Source organism: Halichoerus grypus, chromosome 5 (genome assembly GCF_964656455.1).
Source record: "Halichoerus grypus chromosome 5, mHalGry1.hap1.1, whole genome shotgun sequence".
NCBI lineage: Eukaryota > Metazoa > Chordata > Mammalia > Carnivora > Phocidae > Halichoerus > Halichoerus grypus.
The window spans coordinates 139,001,385-139,024,258 of NC_135716.1; the positions used below are offsets into that span (position 1 = coordinate 139,001,385).

Sequence of the window (22,874 nt, forward strand, 5' to 3'; positions counted from 1 at the left end):
CAGAGGAAGGGTGAGGCCTGCAGGCAGGGTCAGCCTTCCCGGGCGGATGGGAGAGAAGTAAAAACTGTTGCAGTGAGGAGCTCCTGCCCAGAGCCCGTGGTCCTCAAAGCTGCACTGGGGGGCTAAACCCTATGAGAGAGCGTTTAGAGCCCACCTGCACGGACTCCGTCACACACAGTCGGTCCCAGATGCCTGGGGCAGAAGGGACTGATGTCCAAGGCAGCAGCCGAACCAGTACCAGCCAAGGGACGCTCAGCTAAAACTTCACATTTGAAATATATTTAATTTCACCGATTTTATTTAAAACATTCTCAATCCTTTTGAAATAAAGGGCTCCTTAAATAAAAAAAAAGTGCTGAAATTCTAATAGTATCATTTTGCTTTGGGACTGTAATCAATAGCCAGAGTTTGCAACTAGCAGTCACAGGGTGGATTTAGATTGCAGACACATTTACTGTCCAAACACATTTTAAAATTTTAGAATAAAAATGCCTTTGTAGGTGGGGCTGGCTTTCTCTGCTCTCCATAGTGGCAAACACTCCCCGATGGGTGCTCCTGTCCTAATGTGTTCCCTGCCTGGTCCCAGAGGGTGGCTGAGGTTGTGACCTGTCAGCTAGGCTGACCCCTTCATTTTGCAGAACAGGAAGCTAAGGCTCAGAGGAAAAAGTGACTGGAATACAGAGGTAGGACTAGAATCCTGGGTTCCCCACCTCACCAGGCTCTTCCCATGACAGGGGCTGCCTCTCAGAGAAGCACTTTGGAAATAATGTGCCCAGGCTGTAGGAAGCCGCCATACCGAGCTGCCCTTTGCAAGGGAAAAATCCTTGTTAGTACTACCCATAAACGCAGGCAGTGGGTTTTAGGGGGAAGTCCTATGGAAACTCACTGTCGGGGTCTCTGCAATCTACGCAACTGTTTGGCCTTGCACCCTGAGATAAGTGACAGGCTACTCTGCACGGGGTGGGTGCATACCCTGTCTCCCTTTAGGGTGCCCGTGCAGGTGAGAGATAGCAGAGTATCCATGGAATGAAACTCCGGGTAGGGTTTGGCTGCAACACATCACTATGAAAACCCTCTGAGCCAGGGTCACTTTAGAATGCCTATTTGCAAACTCAGATGTGGATGGGTGGGGAAGATTATGCATTAGGGCTTATCTCTCCCTCTCAGCTGGGTTTCTGTTATTCCCAGGCGTGGAGGGGGCTGGCAAAGGCCCTGACCTATTCACTTGGCAGGTTTGATCTGCATGTGTGCATCTTTACCACTCTCAAGGAGCACGCCTGAGGATGGTGGAGGGGTGGGGGAGGTGGGGTGAATTTGATCAGAAGCCAGATAGGAAAAAGAAATCAAATCCACGAATCCAAACACACATTTTCAAAATATAGAATGACTGGCTAGCTTTAACTATTCATGTAAGCCAGGCCAACCAGTTTAGGAAGAATGTGCTTCTGGGAGGAAGGCTGATAAACAGCATTTTCCCCAGTGCCAAAGCATGCCATTGCCCTTGGGAATTTTAAATTCAACTGATACACAGTTCTCTCAATTGGCCCATTCATAGCCACCACCCATGGGTGAGGGGCATCCCTGGCTGGGCTTTATAAGGTTGTGAGTCCCTAAAATTGGGTGCAAAAATCTAGAGATTTCCCACCTCCATGGGCACCCCTGAAAGGTGACAGGGAATCAGCCCATCTGCTGTCACTTTTCTCTGAGGGTCCCAGGCAGACTGTCACCTACTTTGCAGAGACCTTGTAAGCCACTGTGGATCTTTCCCTTAGCCCTACCACCTGGATTCAGGGACATCTGGAGGGGATCCCCCAACTCCTGTAAAAAGGTCTGGATGTCTGAGTCCGGCTCTCTCACCCTTGTGCTGACAGATGGTTTCTGAGGCAGCCTCTCTTGTAAGGGCCTGGGCCGTGGAGTCTGGAGACCTAGATTCTACTCCAGCAACCCCTCACTTTCTCTACAGAGAGGTCCCAGAGTATTCCCCTTAGCAGATGAACACAGGACCTTGTTCTAGACTATGACATTCTTAAGGGAAGAAAGGATGACTTATATATACAGTCGTTTTGTGGGACCTGGGCAGTGTTTACCACATGGCTGGTGCATGGTAAAGAATTCTTAAATAGAGAGTGCTAACGATAGAATGTGATGTGATTACATGTGATAATAGGAAAAATAAGATGTATGCTTCACCCACCAACAGCTTAAAATTTAGCAGGGGAAAAGATGCAAATGAGGATTTCTATGCACGAAGAGAAGAAGAAAAGATCACCCTCTGTGGAATGGGAGAGCCTGAGCAAAGGCATGGAGACAGACAACTTCTCCTGACACTGCCCCACAGCAAGGACATCTCTTTGACTTATTTGGAAATAAGCAGCACTGATCTTGCCCTTGAGTTTCCTATTTCCCAGCAGAACTCTGCTGGGTCAGTTCATGGTGGCATGTCTCATAGACCTGGGCTCGGCCCCATTGGCTCGGCCACGTAACTGGCTCCTGGCGATCATGTTCACTTTGAGAAAAGTTTGTCAGATGTCTTTTAGAGCTCATTTGTGAAAGATGGTCCACCTGGTGCCTGCTCCTCAGAGCTGGATGGAGGCCAGAGGATGACAGCAGCATGAACTCGCTGTGGATAACAAGCCCTCTGTTATGACTGGGAGCGTTTGCAATGCTATAAATAACTCTATCAATATTGTGATAATGGCACTTTAAAGAGGTCTGTTTTACAAGTGCTGAATGTAAGAGAGACCACAGCTGCGCTCATTAATTCTGAAGTATGCCTCCCTCTATGTACGACTTGCAGGTGTAACAATAGGCGTGTTGACTCAGTGGAAGTCTAGATAATGTTTAGATTAAGAAAAAGGTTAGAGTAATGTTGTTAGTTTTTCCATTGTATTTGGTATAATGAAAACAAATTATACTAGCTTAATTGGAAGTGGGAAAAAAAAGGGCAAAACATAACTTTGGTACAGATTTCAGATGTTCACAAATAGCTCCTCCCCCCCAAGAGCAAGTATCATAATTGACAGCAGTAGATCTTTTGATAATTAATTGCAGTAAATTATCACTTGGCACAAAGAAGGCATAATTGTAATTAATTTGCAACCTTCCCAGCGTAACACTGAATTAGAAATGGCACCACCGTCATTTTTCCAACGGAAGAAATTGAGGGTAAGAACAGTGTACCCTCTTCCTTTGATGTGCGTTCAGAGTTTTGAGGCGAGCCCTGGTTGTAATTTTTCTGGTGTGATTGTGACATCTCTGTGACTCTCTTGGGTTAGGGGTGTTTAATTTAGATTGTGACTGTTGGCTCTGGGCTATGATAGTTAGCAAGAGGGATCCCCTGCTGAATTCTGCCATGGCCTCCCATCATTTCAGCCTCCAGTTACTCACTTAACCTCTGCATCTTCCTGTATCCATCCCATTTGCCAGGGTGCTTGCTGAAAGACCTAATTGATTCAGATAATAGGCATTGTTTCAGTGCAAAATATTGCATTTGTAATTGAATGAATTAAGAAAGATTTGCCCTGCAAGTGTTTCCCTCTTTCTCCAGCGCATCTTACTTTTGGGGGTGATGCAAGATCATTATTAAGAATCTTTGTCACGGTGCAATATTATAGTGATTGCTGCAGATCAAATTTCAATCTAATTGCTCAACAATTAATTAGAAACAGAAATGAGGAATAAAAACTAGTTGCACTGGGTTCTAGAGAACTGTTTCTACTTCATCAGAGTGCCTGGAAGAACAAATCATTAAGCTATAAAAGAGTACACCTGGGTTAGAATTAGAGTCATTCAGCCAAATGGGGGCCCAGAGATTACTGCCATGGTATGCCACACTGTTGACCAAAGGCTTCAGGGGGTCGTGGAACTTTCCTTCTCTTGCTACAGATGTCTGCTTGAGAGAACGAGGAGAATCCTACTTCTGACAATAAGGGCAAGAAATCGCTCTGCTAGTGGTTGGTGGTAAAGAAAAAAAAAGATAAAGATCATAGCCCTATTTCAAGCAGACCTATGTAACAAAAATAAGCTTTATTAAATTATTGTGGACACTCTTCAAAGTTCTTCTGAGCCCCATTGTTATAAATGCTGAAATAAGGTGAATTTATAGCCGGAGCCCTTCACCACCGCTGCCCCGCCAATGAACTCAGGTTTGACCTATATGTAACACCTTCTCTGGGGGTTAACAAATCATTCAATCTTCATGCAACTTTACTTTCTCAAAAAGCAATGCTTTAAGTAACCCCTGCTACCCTGCACCCTGCCAATAACTTCCTCCAGTTGGGTTGAATTAGTCATGATAGTTTTACTGTGTGAGCTAATATTCACAAGTGTCGGAGTTCAAACCACCCAACATATTTCACAGGAGACTTCAAATTGAACTCAAACCTTAGCTCTAGCTGCCAAAGGTCCTAATGTTTATTTTACTGAACTCCCCATGTGAAGACCTAAAGCACATAACAAGGACATATAGACACCACCTACGAGCGCTGTGTTTTGTGCCCATGAACCTGGGATGCTGGAATCTTCACTGGGGATAGAACTCCAAGTTTCCAATCTAAAGCTGAAGCATGATTTCCATGGAGCAAAGGGAGGGAGAAAATTTCCGACAGGCTCTTATTTAAAAGAGGAAGTAGACTTAATCTGTATATCCTCAGAGGACTAGAACTAAGGCTCATGAAAGGATGCTATGGAGGGGCAGGTTTTGGCTTACGGAAGAATCATGTTAACATTCATGGCTGTCGGAGAGGCGAAAAGACGCTGGTCGCAGAAGGCGCTGGGGGTAGAGAGTGGAGATCAGTGGGTACGGAGGGTGAAAGAAATTGAGGTATGGGGCTTGAGAGAGGAAGTGGAAGGCTTTACATGACATGCTTTAAAAGCCTCTTCTAATTTAGAGACTTTGTATGGGTGTTTGATTTCATGACATAGGAAGGTGAGTTAAAATGAAAGACAAGAACCGAAGCCCAGCAATCCGCTCTCTGCTGTGGAAGGTGGGGTGGCGTGGTGGCTCTCAGTGGCTGAAGCTCTAGCCCGAAGCTGAGGGCCTTCTGAGTTCGTTTCCAGTTCTTTGGGCAGAATCATTGATAAACTAGTACTTAAACTGGAGGGCTTTCATTTATTCTTTCAGTCACTTATTCATGCAGCAAACGTTTCTGCAGCGTCCCTCTGTACCAAGCCCTCATGCCCTGCTGCTCTGGGGCTTTTCTTGGTCAGGTTGGCCAGGGGGCCTTAATATTTTGGTATTTTTATTTCTCATTCTGACTAGTGGCCAAATGAAGGAAAATACATTAGCTATTGAGAAAAAAATGAGAAGTAAACTTTCTGAATCCTACGTAAGGTTTAGCTTGGTCCTGAGAGCTTGGTCTGGCTCCCGCCTACCTCCCTCGCTAACCTCATCTCCTGGTTCTTACTATTGTTCTTTCCCTCTAGCCACACCGGCCTTCTTGCCTCCACTTATTTAAATACTCCATGCTCTTTCCTGCTGTGGAGCGTCTACTCATGCTGTTCCCTTGGCCTTCCCTGCACCCCTGTATCCTTTAGCTCTCAGTGATAACTTCCTCAAGCAAGTCTTCCCTGTTCCGTGAATCCAAAGCAGCCCCTCCCCCCACCACAGTGTTCTGCGGGCATCCTGTGGTCTTTCTTTTTCTCAAGATTTTATTTATTTATTTGAGACACAGAGAGAGTGTGCACGCACTAGCTGGGAGGAGGATCAGAGGGAGAGGCAGAAGCAGACTCCCCGAGGAGCAGGGAGCCCGACCCTGGGATCATGACCTGAGCCAAAGGCAGATGCTTAACTGACTGAGCCACCCAGCGCCCCCTGTAGTTGCCTTTCATAGCCCTGAATCACAGTTTAAAAATACTTGAATTTCTTAAAAAATTAAAATGTGATTTCATTGTTTACAGAACTCCTGAAATATTAATTGAATCACAGTTTGAGATTCAGTGGCATAAAAGATTGTACTAAAACCCATAGCACCTCAAGGAAGATGTCAAATTTAAAAATAATAATAATAACGCAATAATAATAGTATCTTAAGCGATACACCTGTCATGGTTGACATATATTTTAACATAAACTTCCCTTCTGTTCCTCAAAACAGACAAGTGCAGCAGATATTTATTCCTCTCGCATTTCACAGGTGAGCTGTCAGAGGCTACGCCGCCCGTGAGTGGCGGAAGGAGCCTGAGAAACCAGACCACATTCCATATGCAATGGCAATCTCCTCCTTCAGTGTGTTTTATATTTGTTTGTTTATTTAGAGAGCGAGAGAGCACGTGCATGCACGAGGGTGGGGGAAGCAGCAAAGGGAAAGGGAGAGCGAGAATCCTAAGCAGGCTCCACGCCCAGAAATGAGGGGTCATGTGGGGCCAATCCCTGGGCCCTGAGATCATGACCTGAGCTGAAATCAAGAGTCAGATGCTTGGGGGCGCCTGGGTGGCTCAGTTGGTTAAGTGTCTGATTCTTGGTTTCGGCTCAGGTCGTGATCTTGTGGGTTGTGGGATCGATCCCCGCAGTGGGCTCCATGCTTAATGTGGAGTCTGCTTGGGATTCTCTCTCCCTCTGTCTCTCCCCCTCTCACATGTGCTCTCCCGCTTTCTCTCTCTCTCAAAAAAAAAAAAAAAAAAAAGTCAGATGCTTAACTGAGTCCCCCAGGCACCCCAGTGTGTTTTACCTTTGAATCGAGGTACCCACAACCAAGCACTTAGATGGGCACTGTTTTTTTTGTTTTTTGTTTTTTTTATTTAAAGATTTTATTTATTAGAGAGAGCACGAGCACAAGCAGGGGGAGCGGCAGACAGAGGGAGAGGGAGAAGCAGGCTCCCCACTGAGCAGGGAGCCCAAACTGGGGCTCAATCCCAGGACCCTGGGATCATGACCTGAGCCACCCAGGTGCCCCTTTTTCTCTTCTTTCATCCACAGTTGCCCAGACTCCAGTCTCCTGGGGTGGAACCAGGCCAAGTTGGGGCAAAGGAGAGCTGGGATTAGCCCTGTGGCTGGTCTGTTGTGGAGTAAGCGTATCTGCATAGTGGGCCGGAACTGGAGGGCGATTCTGTTGTGCAGTGACGTTTTGAGCTGTGCTGTGTGGAGCTTCAGAGCTAGTACAGCTCCGTTGCACAGCTCCACGGCGGGGGGGGGGGGGGGGGGCACCGCCCACGTGCATTCTGTGGAATGGTGCCCTGCAGCGCTGTGCGTCAGTGGGTGACTCGGGCACTGCCATGGTCACCTTCACTTTCTTCCAACCAACTCCGCTCTGATCTCTTCGGTATATTGGAGCTTCTGAATCAGATTTGACTTGAAGAAAGGATTCTGCTCCTTAAAAAAGAAAGCACTGGACACCTCATTCCTAAATAATACACCAGCTGAGGCGTGGGTGGCTGAATGACCTATTCATGGTCCTACAACCAGAAAGGGCCAGAGTCGAGGCTGGAATCCAAACCTCTGGATTCAAGACTACCCCTGTGGCCTCTACCCAGGGCTGCCTGCCTAGAGATGTGGTAGATTGGAGAGATGTTGTCATGGGGAATGAAACTGGGTTGTCTATTGGAAGAAACCTCGGGCAGTGGAGGGAAAAATAGCCCCACTCTGGGGCCCTACCTGCCTTGGTCAGACATGCTCATTCCTTTGATCTTCCCGGAAAATATGCAGCTCCCCTACCCTCATCCCAGCCACCTGTTAATCCCTCTCCACCTCTACCCTGATGTCTTCTCCTCAGGGAAGGCTTTTCTGTCTCAACTTTGAGAACAGTGGAGAGGAACGCTAAGGTCCTTCCTCTGTTTCCCCAAATTGCTAGGTGTGCAAATTCTCCCTTAGCCTGCGGATCGGATCTGACTTAGACCTCACACTCAGCAGTGGCCTGCATCTGTATGTAATTGCTGTTGTTCTTGATCAAGAGTAATAGGAAAAAGGCAAAATATTCTGGGAGCCTGTTTTATACTTTTTTGCTTTGGAGTGAAACAATCCATCTCCTGCGATCTTATGACTTCACTAGTCACACGTGGCCCTGTCAGCACTTGGGGGGGTTGGGCTGAAGAAGGATTTCTGGTAGTATTCAAATCCAGGCAAGCATAAATATACTTCACAGAAAGGAAGACCATTCCTGTGAATGTGTCTAGCTTGCAGTGAGAGTCAGCAAATGTGGCCAGCTTGAATGAATGACTATTGCTTTGTCCTAACTCACCAAGTCCACCGACAGCGCTGGCAAGATCTGTGTTTCTATATACTATGGCTGGCGGATGTATAAACTAGACATCAGATGGTGCCTCCCCACCCACTAAAATGGAAACCAGATAGACGCAAACACCCGTTTCATGGAGTTTGTGAGGGCTAAACCCTACCCAGGACGATGGAGACTTGATGGAGTCTTCTGTTCTTGTGTTTAACTCTGGCTTGGGGCTCCAGCTTTAATTTAATTACCTCCCTTTATGGATTTTCTCGCTACCCTGCTCATGTGTCTGGTTCCCCGCCATACCAACTGGGATGTGAACTCAGCAATTTCTCCTGATTTCTGCCAGGAAAGCCACCCACCACAAGGCTTTTGGGTGGATAGAAAGTGTTCCTGGAAGTGGGGAAATGGGAGGGATTTTGGTTGCAGTAACACAGATAACTTAAAAATTTCCTGTGAGGGACTTTTGCTTTTTGAAATTCCTATAGTCAGTTTGACAAATAGGACGCCAGCCTTCTGCCAGGTACAGAGCCCCCATATTCCTAACCCTCCCTCCCTTGTCCCTCTCCTGTCCACTCCTTCACCTCTAACAAACAAACAAACAAACAAAAAAACTCTTTCCATTTCCTCATGCAATGAGATTGAGGTCTCTTAAGCCTTTACCCCAAGATTCAGATTGAAATTCATTGAGGTCCGTAGCAGAATGAAAGACCTTTGATGTAACAAGATGTTCCTCTCCTTAGAAATAAAAAGCATAGGACGCCTGGGTGGCTCAGTTGGTTAAGCGTCTGCCTTAGGCTCAGGTCATGATCCCGGGGTCCTGGATCGAGTCCCTCATCCGGTTCCCTGCTCTGTCGGGAGCCTGCTTCTCCCTCTCCCTCTGCCTGCCACTCCCCCTGCTTGTGCTCTCTCTCTGTCAAATAAATAAATAAAATCTTAAAGAAATAAAAAGCATAAAAATAAACAAAAATTGCCCTTGGTTCCCTGCAGAATCAGTGTGGGGTAGGGGACGTGAGAAAAGGCCTTTGGTGGGTGCTGGCCAGCACGGGGTACCCCAATTCCCAGGAAAAAGGCCTGGGCTTTCAGGCATGGTGAGGAGAGACAGAGGGTGTGGGGTCCCTGCAGGGCCTTTGCAGGCAAAGTGGCTTCTCTTTTACTGATTCAGCATTCTGGGTTGCTGTCACCATTTGCTCCTTGGAAGGGGACCGCAGAAGAACGTGCCCTGCTTAGAAATGAAAAACTCACCAAGCCATGCTGGAGACTGAGGATGGCTGCTGAGGGGCACGAGTGTCCTGAGGACATCCCTGCCCAGAGCCCGTGGCCCCGGTCAGCCATGATTATCCTCACTGACACGAACAAGTGCGAGTCTGTACTGTGTTCCTGAGAGGGGCTGACTTCACACTCCCCTCAAGAGATGGGGACTTGAAGGATGGTTGATAGTCTATGTTACAAAGGCAAAACCAAGGGCAGGAAGCAGCTACAGCTAGTGGGACCTCTGCAGGAGGGGTCAGGAGACACTGTTCTAATCCTGGGTCTGCCTCAGACTTGACGAGTCACCTTGGTGAAGGCATTCCTCAGCCTCTGCTCTCAATTCTCTTACTGTGAAATGAGGGGTCTACTGGTTTTCAAAGTGTGTTCCTTGGGGGTTCTGTGAGGCTTTGCACAAGGGTAGAGAGCTGAGGGCAGGAAGAAGCTCCAACAAGAGCAGCTCTGGTTTGCCCTGTTTTAGGGTTAGTGGTGCGAAGATTTTCTTTGCATAAAAGAAGTAGAAAAACTACTGCTCTAAAGGATGGATGTCTGCAGGCTCTTCCAGCGCTGACATTACATGATTCTAGACGGAGGCAGGAAAGAAGAATGGATACTGGGAAAGACGCAAGCATAAGAAAAAGAAGTTCCTGCTACAAATAAATCCCCGGCCAATCTCTCTTAATCTCTGAAAGTTTAAAGATTTAAAATCTACTTTTTTTTTTTTAAACTGCAGTTCTCAGCAAATAAAGACTCCTTTAAATTATTCAGGTTTGTTACACCCACAAATCACCCATACAGTACATTCTAAATAAAAAACTAATAACTCTCTTTGCGAGAAGTGTCCCTTCCAGAGACCATGTAGAAGGCATTAACCTGCACTGGGAGAAAATAATACTAGTGATTTCCAAATTACACTCATTTTAGGAAATAACTTAAATAAATGAATTTGGCCAAGTGTAGCCTGCTTATTTCCCCTGCATTGAGATGCAGAGGTAATATTTTTCTGCCAGCAAGTATTGGAAACAAAATCACTTACAGCCGTACTTAAGGAACATTTTAGAATCTTCCACACAATTAGTTCAGTTACATTTCCAAAGCCCTTGCTTTTTCCAGTGCTCAGAAGAGTGGGGGAGGGGTCGAGGTAGGGAGGGCAGGAAAAATAGGGTCCCCAGGGCTATGGGGGTGTAAGCTCCAAAGTTAGAGACCTTAGCAGATACCTAAGACCACCCCCATCAAGTACTTCTGTCTGCTTATAACATTCCTCCCAGGTGCTCACCCTGCTTCTAGAGACTTTCCTCTAGGCATGGCCCAGTCTATTCTCTTTTCTGATAGGTGTAGTTATTGGGAAATGCTTGGCAGAGTAATTGACAAACATTCAATGTTTGTCAATTAATGAAAATACTCTACCCTCAAGCATTATCCTGGTCAGCCTTCTGAGGATGTGCACAGAGCAACATTCCTCCCAGGGTGACCCACAAGCATCATCCTTTCCTGAGAGATGGTGGAAGCGTGCTGAGTGGAGGGGGTGAGAATCCAGGGACACACTCTTTCTCCCTTCTGCCTTGGGTGGCACTGAGTGGCGGGGTGAATTCAGTGTCTAGCTCAGGTTGGAAAAGCAGGAGTCAGATGACACATCCAAGGCTGAGTAAGGCAATGGGGAGGGGACACGGGCATGCATTCCAGCTTAGAGGTTGGGAGCTGAATTCTACTCTGAGCTGGGGACCGTCCTGAAGGACCAATGGTGACAGTTACTCAGTGCATATGAATCTCCAATTCCTCATTTTATTAAAGATTTATTTTACTTATTTATTTGAGAGAGAGAGAGAGAAAAGGGAGAGTACAAGTGTGTGTGTGGGGGGGTGGGGCAGGGGGAGAGGAAGAGAATCGCAAGCTGACTCCATGTCAAGTGTGGAGCCTGACCTGGGGCTCCATCTCACAACCGTGAGATCATGACTTGAGCCCAAATCCAGAGTCAGATGCTCAGCTGACTAAGCCCCCCAGGAGCCCCTCCATTTCCTCATTTGTAAAACGAGGATAACAATGCTCACTTTATAAGATGGTAGTGAGGATTCAGTCCAGGAACATTTATTGAGCACCTACTTGTTTTACCCGAAGCTATGAGATACTCCTGCCTTTAAGGAGTTCAAGGTCTGAAGAGGAGACAGACAGGTAAAGACCGGCAGGAATGTACTACTTGCATAGTAAGTGGGAGGTGCTAAGGAATGCTGAGCCAGAACCTCACCCAGCAGGCGGTGGGGGTGCATCAGAGCTGACCTCCCAGAGGACAGAAAGATGAAGTGAGGCTTGTCATCTGGGTTGGAGGAGATGAAGCCAAAGTGATAGGCAGGGTCAAGGTCATTGTACGTTACGCTAAGACCCTGGGTTTCATTCTGGGTGACGGGAAGCCACAGAAAGGTTTGGTGTCGCCACACAATTTGCTGATGTGTTGGAAAATACCTGGCACGTGGCAGAGTCTCAATATATGTTCATTTCAAAATTCTGAGCTGAGATTACTTTTTTTCCCCCCAGGAGAGTTCTTGCACTTCTTTGCTTTATGCATATGAAGAAATTCATGATAAGAGAGATTGAAGGCTGCGAAAAGAATATTGGAGCAGGAGGAGGAGAGGTGAGCTAGCCCAGGTTGCCCTGTCTCCTGTCTGATCTCAGGAAATTCACTTAGTATCTTTGAGACTCAGTTTCATGATCTGTAAGCTGGGTTTCACAGCACCCACCCTATCTACTCAGAGAGCTGCCACGGGTAACTCAATATCAGGGGCTCACTTTATATTGTTTGAGGCTCCGCAGAGAAGGCTGGGGACCTAGGATCCTAGGACAAGGAAGAAGCGTGAAGGCAGGGTTGTGAGAACTGAGTTTTGGGAGAGGGTTAATACATGTCTTCCTGTACTTTGTCAACCTGTACCTCCCAAGTGAGTAAAATGTATGCTGTGTGCATCTCGAGACGGCTGAGCGCAGTGGCTGAGGACAGAAATAGCCCTGCTGATTTATGAGCAAGTGGCAGATTTGCTTTGATATCGCAACACAAGAAAGCCAGGTCTCTTAAATAATATGGCTCGCAGATTTACAGCTGTGCTGCATGCTCGCTTCAGCGCTGTCTCTGACCATGGACGGTGCTTGCCTCTGGAAAGGCTGAAGTCAGCAACTTCCAAGACGCTGGGAGATAGATCCAGTGGCAGGAGCCAGTGTACTGGGTCAGCTGTTTTTAGCGGGGGCCCCACTCCCTCCCGCCACTCTGTTATATGCCATCAGGACTCATCCTGTGTTCCCCACAGGCTCAGGGCTGGCGTGGGTCTTGTGAAGCCAGAGGTATAGCACAGAGGAAGGGCTGGTGCTTATGGGGTGCTATTTGGGGTATACCAGCAGGCCCTACTATTACCTCCAATATCGCCTATGTCCATTGGTTTAGGCCACGGCGGTAAGGACTGCTGTCCCCTTGGGCCTTTTGAAAAAATGCAAGGATCTCAGGAAGCAGGGACTCAATCAGCCTCTGGTTCCTTAAAAAGAATGACGTATTTATTCCACAAACCTTTAGGTAGCGTTGATTATAACCCAGGCACTGTTCTCAGTGCTTTATAATGATTGCCTAATTTTCCTAACAACCTTCTGAGGTAAGTCTGTTATAATCTCCATTGCACAGATAAGGAAACTGAGGTGAGTACCTGAGGTGAGTGAGTTGTCCCGGGTCCCAGGGCTAGTGATAGGTGGAGACAGAATTTGAACCTGGCAGTCTGGCTCCATTTTCTGTGTGCATAACCATTATGCCCTAAACACTAGCGTGACGTCAATCACAATAGCTGAGTACTGTCTACCAGTCATTGGACTAAACGCTTTTTACGCATCTCAGTTCATCCTCACAGAGCCCCGTGAGGTAGGTACCATTATGATCATCCCTTCTTTGCAGAGGAGAAAGCGGAGCACACAACTTGCCAAAGATCACACTGGTAGCAAGTGGCACCGTTGGGATTTAAACAGAAGCAATCTGACTCAGGAGCTTGTTTGTGAAATGTGAATGCAGTGACTGAAGTTCTTGCCTTGCACATTTTGGAAAGGAAGTGATAAAAAGAGGGAGAAAGCTGTGAGGGCAACTATGGGAATAGAACTGTACCTATTTTAGTTTCGGCCAAGGGACGGCCCCATTGATCCTGCTAGGATCACTAGGGAGCCCATTCGAAGTTGGATGGATGAAGGCTGGCACACCACACCCCGGACACTGCACAGCATCACGAGGGGCCAGGCTCCTTGCACACCTTTGTTCCTGGCAACAGGGGCAATTTGGCTTTCTTTCCATCTCCCACCTCCTCTTCTATCTCCATCAGCTATCAGAAATCCTCTCTATCTTGGGGTCTTCTGTCCTGTTTTTGATACCAATCCCACCTCTCCTCCTCCAGTGGTGGTACCTGAGTTTCTGACTTCTTCCTTGTACCTCAGCATCCACTTCGATGACCTGGGCATGGTCTACTTCTTGAAAGAATGCTGGAGGTTTGGCTCAGACCTCCAGGCCTGTGAATGGGGTTTGCCCCATACCTGCTGTCAAACCTGCCCCGGGTTGATAGAACACCTGCTTTCATTCCTTCGTTCATCCAATGCATGTGTATGGAGCTGAGAGAGCACCTACCGTGTGCCAGGCACTGTTTTAGATGCAAGGGACACAGACGTATGCAAGATCAGTCCCTGCCAATAAAGAGCGCACAGTCTGGCGGGGGTAAGCGAGTCAGTCATTACAGTACAGGGGACGAAGCAGTGTGATAGTTGTGAGCACGCAGCCTTATAGGAGCAGAGAGGAAGAGTATCTTAAATCACATGGGCTGTGTGTATGTGTGTGCTGCATGTGTGTAGACAGGGCGTGAAGGAGGTGTGGGGAGATGGGTGGAGGTCTGGCTTTGCCACAAGCTGATTTTTAAATATTGAGGGAGGGATGAAGAAGGAGAGGGATCAGTGTTTTGTGATATAGCGAATGTGAAGGTTCTCAAGTATGGGACAGCATGACCGGTTTGGGGAGCTCTTAGCAGCCTGGGATGGGTGGCATTAGGGGGACCCAGGAAGGGACCTAGGAGCACAGGGTGTCCTGAACGGGAAGGTAGGTGAAAGAGAAGGATGGGCCTTGGGCACTGAGCTCATGGAGATGAGCTCATCTCTCTTGAAAGAAAGCCAGTAGGAGATCGGCATGCTCACTGGCACCTCTCAGTGCTGCCCACTCAGCTGTCCATGGCTTGCTTGCTCAACATCCCTACTCTCTCCAGAGGCACCATATTGCTGTTCTCCATTCACTATAGCCACACCGCATCCCACCCACTAGACTGGACTTCCTGAAGGTGGATACCCTGCCTGTTCACAGCCCTGGTGGGCTCTGCTTCTGAGGTTCCCTACTTCTGGGCCATCTGAGGAACAGTAAGAAACCAAGGGGGCAGGTCCAGAGAGAGCGGGGAGGTGGGGAAAAGAGCTGAGGTTCGCGGTAAGGTAAGTAACAGGGACCCACCGTGACAGCATCGAGGGCCACTGGAGGGATTGGACCTGGACCTTTTATTGAGGGTCAGCCATCGGAAGGAGTCCTTAAGCAAAGACATGACATAATCTGATTCACTTCTTAATGGGATCATGCCAGCTGCAGAATTGAGAAAAGACTGTAGAGTGGCAGGAATGAAACCAGGGAGACAAGTTAGGAAGTTGTTGCCTAATTCAGACGAGAGATGCTGACAGCTTGGATGAGGGTGACAGTGATGGAAATGGCTGGATCCTGGGCATCTTTAGGAGGCAGAGGGAGAGAATTTCCTGCTGTCCTGGGAGTGGGTGGTGAAGAAAGAAAGGAGCCAAGATGACGCCCACATTTACGGCCTGTGCAAGTGGAACCATGGGCTTGCGATGGCCAGTGATGGGCGGGACAGCTAGGTTTACAGCCTGTCTTTCCATGGCCCTGGCAGAAGGGTGGGGGGACAAGGAAACAGAAGGAGAGGCCCAAGAGTGATGGGGGGTGCGGAGGGGGTGGTGTCATGAGCTGCGGTGCCCACTGCAGTGTCTGAGCTTTGGAATTTCATTACAAGAAACCTTCATTTCAGGAAAATACAAATAATGCAGTCACTTCAGTCTATTCTCTATATTTAGATATTTCTGGGCACCTGCATGCTGCATCCGCAGCCCCATTATATCTCTGAGAAGGTGCTGTCTTCTCTCACCTTTTGCTAAGTGACAGGATTTACTGTGGCCTCTTGTGTTAGGCTTAAATCAGGCCTGGGGATGTGGGCATTTTGCTAAGCAGGAACTCGGGTGCAGGGACTCAGTAATGAATGGGTCTTTCCACAAGCCCGGTGCATTTAATAACTTCCAGGTTATCCCCAAGTGATTTCCATGGGAGTGGACCAAAAATTGCCTATCAGTCTAAATGAAGTATGCCACCATTTCCCCCGCTTTCCAGTTACTTTTTAATTTCAGCACCACCTGCTCCTAGTTCCACCAGGGCTGACTCTGCCAGCATCGTCATTATGGGTTTTGTCTTTCTGTGATGTGTAACTCATCATGTCCCAGGCCTGTTCCTGCTCAGTGGCTAAAAGAAATATTTGCCAGTGTATCAGCATCTCTGGCCGGAGAGATGTAAAATATGGGCTGCCCTCCTTATATCCAGATGAGACTTTGAACCCATTGGCAAAAGCATACCACATCATTACGTTGTGTGTGTGTGTGTGTGTGTGTGTAAATTATTCTTGGCATCAAGGTAAATTCTACCCAGGCCTGGTATGTGGAAAGAGCAGGGGTTTTAGTGTCAGAAAGAACTGAGCTCAAAGCCTAGCTTTATGACTTATTCAGCTGGTGACTTGAGGTAGGTTATTATGTACCTCGGGTTTTCCCAACAGCGACATGGGTATGGTAGCTGCCTCGTGGGATTGCCATGGCAGTGAGACAGCGTATGAGAAACAGCCTGGCGCATGGTGGGCCCCTGGTCCATGTTCGTCGCCTTCTACGGCCTTACAGGTGCGGTCTCACGAGTTTCCTCATCTGTAAAATGGGGACACACTGAACATCGCTAGAGGTTACAAGCGCCAGCTTTGGTGTTGGGGCACTTGGGTCTGAGTCTCTTACTATGGGGTTGGGTCTCTTACTAGTTGTGTGACATTAAGAAATAACTTAATCTCCTTACACTCAGTTTTTCACTTGAAAAACAGAGATAAAAATAACACGGGCTTCAAAAGATTTTTGTAGGGATTAATCCAGTTAATTCCTGGAAAAACGCTTAGGACAGTGCTGGGCACAGAGCAGGCCCTCTGCAGAATATTCGCCCTCGTTCTCCAGGGATCCCTTTCCATCAGGGTGCTCTTTAGCTTGCGGTGAGTAAGCTCCCATATCAACTTTGCAAAGTCAACTTAGGTACTTGGTTTCACTTGATTCTCAAAATACTTGGGAGGTAGGAGAAAAGTTTTTTTTTTTAAGCTATCATTTAACACATGAGAAATGAAAACAGAGCAGAGAGGTAAATTGCACAAGGGCACAGACGAAGTCAGCGGCAAAGCCCAAGTCAGACGGAGTCTCGTTAAGCCTTATTCCCCATTCTCCCCACTGTATGATCCTCTCAGCACCTGCGGGGTGGAGCACACGGGCCAAGTCCCTGGAGCATTGTGCAGTCCGGTGGCCCGTGTAACTCTTGAACCTGTGACTCCAATCTCATCTGGAATGATAGAATCCCTGTGCAGTTATTGTGTAGGTATTTTACATATATTATTTTGTTAAATAACCCCACATTCTTTATATCCTTGACAACGATGTATAAAAAGACTTTGCAAACAGGGATATGGTTAACAACCCTAATCTATTTTTTTTAAGATTTACTTATTTATTTATGAGAGAGAGAGAGAGAGAGAGAGAGGGCAGGGGGAGGGGCAGAGGGAGAGGGAGAGAGAGAGAATCATCAAGCAGACTCCCTGCTGAGCACGGAGCCTGATGCAGGGCTCAATCTCACAACCCTGATATCACGACCTCAGCCGAAATCAAGAGCTGGACGCTTAACCGACTGTGCCACCCAGGCGCTCCCTTAATCTATTTTTTTTTTTTTTTTTGAGAATTGATTCACATACTATAAAATCCAACCTTTTAAAGTGTGTAATTCTGTGGCGTTTGGTATATTCACAAGGTTGTGCAACTATGATCATTATCTAATTCCAGAACATTTTCATCAGCCCCAAAAGAAACCCTGTAAACATTAGGAGTCACTCATTCCCTATTTCTACCCCCTGGTAATGACTCATCTACTTTCTGTCTCTGTGGGTTTGTCTATTCTGGATTTTTCATATAAATGGAGTCTTACAAGATGTGGCGTCTTGTGACTAGTTTCCTTCATTTAGCATAGTGTTTTCAAGGTTCACCGAGGTTCACCAAGGATGTATTAGTACTTCGTTTCCTTTTTATGGCTAAATAGCATTCCATTGAGTGGTCAACCACCTGTTGTTTATCCATTCACCAACTGGTGGACATTTGTGTTGTTACCACTGTGGGGCTATTATGAATAATACGGCAATAACATTCATGCATACATTTTTATATGAATAGATGCTTCCTTCATTTTTTCTGTTTTTGTTTTTGAATATATGTTTTATTTACTTTTTTAAAAGATTTTATTTCTTTATTTTAGAGAGAGACAGAGAGGACCCAAACATGAGTCGGGGGGAGGGACAGAGGGGGAGGCAGGGGGACAAGCAGACTCTTCGCTGAGTGTGGAGCCCAACGCAGGGCTCGATCTCACCACCCTGAGACCATGACCTGAGCCCAGATCAACAGTCAGATGCTTAACTGACTGAGCCACCCAGGTGCCCCTGAATATGTTTTAAATTCTCTTGGATTATATACCTAGAAGTGGAATTGCTGGGTTATATGGTTAACTATATTTTAACTTTTTGAGGAACTGCCAAACAGTTTTCCAAAGCAGCTATGCCATTTGACATTCCTGTCAGCTGTGTTTGAGGGCTCCAATTTCTCCACACATCTTCACCGATGCTTGGTATTGTCTATAAGGTATTCATTTTATAAGGCCATATTTTTAATCTGAAAACTTCCCATCTTGAATACCATTAAAAAGATCACATTGCTTGGGGCACCTGGGTGGCTCAGTTGGTTAAGTGTCCTACTCTTGATTTCGGCTCAGGTCATGATCTCAGGGTCATGGGATCGAGCCCTGCATCCCGCTTTGTGCTGGGCATGTAGCCTGCTTAAGATTCTCTCTCTCCCTCTCCCACTGTTCCCCCCCCCAAAAAAAATTACACTGCTCAGTTAAATAGATAAGAGAGAGTCTTCAAAGTTCATGGGTACAAGAGGAAAAAGTATATTTGCTTCCTTGGATTTTTTTTTTAATGGCATTTTTTAAAAAAAGATTTTACCTATTTATTTGACAGCGAGAGAGAGAGAGAGAGAGAGCAAGCACAAGCAGGCAGAGCGGCAGGCAGAGGGAGAGGGAGAAGCAGACTCTCTGCTGAGGACCCTGGGATCACAACCTGAGCCGAAGGCAGATGCTTAACTGACTGAGCCACCCAGGTGCCCCTGAATTCCTTGGATTTTAAAAACAGCTTAAGTGGAAAAGAATACTTAATTATTGGCTTGTATTATATATTCCTATTTACCATTTATTTTAACATCCCTCCTTTGTACCTTCCTGTTTTAAGACATCATTTTCAAGAGTGTGCATCTTGGAATAGATTAAACTACACGACCCTCAGGTCTGCTCGACTGCCTATCGCAGTGGCAGTGTAGCTCTGTGACGTGCCTGGCATTATCCTACGTCATGTAGGTATATTAACACCATCTTTACAGCAAGTTTTTGCGATAGTTACTATTGAAATCTCCTTTATGCAGATGAGGAAACTGAAGTACAGAAGGATTAAATAACTTGCCCAAGGACACACAGCAAGTAAGTGGTAGAGAAGAGACTCAGACTGTAAAGCCCATATACTTAACCCCTGTCTACTGTGGTCCTAATTTTTACAAACATTGTGGTCTTGATTTATTCTGGACTGATTCACTCTCTTATTCCAAGATCTTTAGGTAGAGCCTCGATTTGTTAAAGTAGGTTCTTCATAGTACCAGCACCATAATATTACTATACATTTGAGTAATTCTATGAATTGAAACAATAAATATAAAGAAAATGCCAAGGTAAGGCTTTACGTCCTCTTCCAAGAACTCCTTGATCCCCTCATTCAGAATCATCTCTCGCTACTCAGTCATACTTTGTATGACAATTCAGTCCGACAAATATTTTTGTGTCAAATATAGCAATAGGTGTTGGGATGCAGAGATAAATAAGACAAGGTTCCTTCTAGCACTTATGGTAGTTTGGCATGCATTATTTACATGGTTCTCTGTCTCTTCCCTACTCCTTCTCTCTACTCCTTTCTCCAAGTGAATTAAACTGAAAATGAAATCTACATTTTAGGGTGAACTTTTATAACCTTTTTCTTACATGTCCACGATGGAATGTTCCCTTATCTCTCTAAGAGGAGAAGGTATGGGATCCACATTTCTTGTCCTTCTTCCTAAAGAATGACTTACCTGAGTGGAGAGATCGAGGAAAGGAAGGGAGCAGGCAGGTCTCAGCACCCTTCTCTCCACCAAATGTGCCCTCCAGACCCTGGGCCTCTGCTAGTTTCCCATCTGAGGAAATGGAATTACCGTCCACCCAGCTGTTCAGGCCCCAGACCTAATAGTGTCCTCGATTCTTCTCTCTTCCTCATCACCCACTCTGAATCAGAGACAAGTTTGTGACCTCTTTCTCCAAAAATGACTCCAGATCTGTCCACCTCCCTACACCCCCTCTGTCCCGGAGTCTCTCTCCCATGCCACCATTCCCCCTCTCCTAGCTCCTCCTTGTCTCCTGCAAGCCATTCACCACACAGAAGGCAGGATGATACTTTTAAAACAGTCATGCTACTCCCTTCCTCAAAAGCAGGCAATGGCTTTTCATTGCACAAAATAAAAATCCAAACTCCTGATGAGGCATAAATCTCTTTGTGATCTTGCTCCTGGCAACACCTCCCATTTTTTTCCCCCCAGAAGTCCTGTTCTCAGGATGGACACAGTTTTTGCTCCTACACATGCTAAGCTTTCAGGTAGCTGTTCCTTATCTCTATCCTGCCAAGGTCCTTTGCCAGGGAGCAAATCGGCATCCATCAGGTCTCAGCTTAAATGTGAACTCTTTAGCGGTGCCCTCCCTGGCTACCCTATCCAAAATAGATCACTTTTACTGAAGATGTTCTTTTTCTCAGCATCCTTTGGTTTCTTTCTTCACAGGGCCTGTATTTGCTCAGTTATTTTTTGACTTCATACCATAGCCTGTCCTACGACTGCACAACTCGCTTGGGCCAAGAACCGGTCCTTGGCAATCTGATGTGGTCACTGCACTCAAATAAAAATGCCCCTTTAATTGAGGGGCATGGAAAGCAAGACAGACATCACTGCCGCAGAATTGTGAAGTGTGGACACCAGACAGGAAACGCTGGTTGGTGATGCTCATGCCAGCTAAGCTAAAGTCACTCACAACTGCAAGAAAGTGTAAGGATTCACTCCGTAATCTTCTTCCTTGTCTATAAAGACAACAATCCCGCCTACTCTACTGGGGCTAAGGTGGAATGCAACTGTATGTGGAAAAACACTACAAAGTGCTGTGACTAGGTAAGATGTGTGTTCACTTGCAATGCTTGTTGTTGGACACAAAAATGCTTGTTACTTCAAGCAGAATTTGATTTCTTTGCTTTCTGTTACTGCTGCTGCCAGCCTACTATGCATTTGCAGCAGCTGCTTGGGGGTGCAAGCCAGGCTGCCTAGGAAGGCACAGTGGTGCAAAGTTCCTCTCCTTCCCCCATCAAGATGCGCTCACCCCTCAGCCTGCCCTGACTTCTTGAAAAGCTGGCCTAGATATGTCCCTTCTCAGAACCAGATGGGAAGAACCTGCTCCAAACTCTGACCAAACTGGGAAGAGCCTCTAGACTAACCAAACCGAAACCAAATATGGTGCATGCTGCTCTGGAGGGCACATAGGTGGGCACACGGACCGACAAAATCAGACATTTCATCCAGGCTTTGTCCAAGTAGTCCAGAAAAATGGTTTGGAAATTCAGGTAGCATTATTAGTCACTTCGGTATCTAAGCAGTGTCATAAATGAGAGCTCTAGTCAGATAGCAATCTATCCAGTCCATTAGAAATCAAGTTTTCATATCAGTTGGGCAAATATTCGGTACTTATTCCATGTCAGGCTCTCTTCTAGGAACTGGGGTACAATAAAGAAAACAGTCAGAGATCCCTGTCCTCATGAGGCGTACATTGTAGTGGGGGAGACAGATAACAAATATAATCAAAAAGTTAGGTGCAGTTTTAACTAGTCAGGGACAGTGCAACTTGAGTAAAGAGTAGAAGATGAGCAAGTAGCCATGTGTATATATCCAAGCAAAGGGCATTCTATACCAAGGGAGGGGTCAGAGCAAGACTGGAGTGGGAGCATACCCTGGGGGTGTGGGGAGCAGCAAAGAAACTGATGTGGCTGGAGGAGCATGAGCAAGGTGGGGAGCGGTGGGAGATGAGGTCAGGGAGGAAATGGGCACCTGATCATGCAAGGTCTTGTGGAGAATCCTGAGACTTTGGCTTTTACTCATGTGACATGGGGAACCCTTGGAGGGTTTTTATTGGAAGAGTAACATGACATATTTAAAGGATCATGACTACATGCTGGATAGAGAGTGGGTTAGGGAGGAGGGGCATTCATAGAGAGAATGATTATTGGACTATTCCAATAACCTGGGTAGAAAGATGATGCTGGATTGGACCCAGAAGTAGACAAGTTTTAGATGTATTAGGAATATACAGCCAACAGGGTCTTGTGCAAATTATTGTGGATTAGTTAAAGAGTTAACATGCTTAAGAATACTGTCTCTTTTGAGGATTAAAAAACACAAAGTTTCAGTGTATTATCTCATGTGATCCTTGTGACAACCTTGTGATATAGGAGGGGTTGGCTGCCTCAGTCCCAGCACTGGTGGTGAATGGTTCTCCTGGGGCCAGTCAGCATGGTCATCGGCTGAATTGGGACTCTCAGCATCTCAGTCCCAGGTTCCTCTCTTGTCTCCTTTCTACTGGCTGCTTTTGCCTCTGAGTTCTTATTTAGGTCTTACCCTCTATTTTCCAAGCTCCCACTGGACCGGCACCATCTTTAATGGCCTCACTCATATCCATCCAAACCTCCAAACGCAGCGATTCAACAAGGACAAACGGGAGTCAACAAAGGCTTTCTGGCTCCCAGGCCCCGAGCCTCTACCCCCTCTTCGCCTTTCACGTCCCCCTCAGGTGTCTCCGCCTCTGACACTGCTCGTCTGGACTGAATTCAATTATTTCTCGCACTCTCATTACAGTCTGACCAAGATTTATGAGTTGATAATTGTCTGAAAGTAAGACCACAAAGTATCATTTGTGTTTGGGGCTAACCT

General features: G+C 46.6%; 1 long non-coding RNA gene across 1 annotated transcript in view; it reads left to right on the plus strand.

Annotated features, from left to right (window-relative positions):
• Positions 1-22,874, plus strand: part of LOC118521480 (uncharacterized) — a 125,161-nt gene that overhangs the window by 37,380 nt on the left and 64,907 nt on the right. The window contains exon 2 of the long non-coding RNA XR_013448153.1: positions 11,937-12,033. This is a non-coding gene — a long non-coding RNA (uncharacterized LOC118521480). The remainder of the gene's footprint in view (positions 1-11,936; positions 12,034-22,874) is intronic.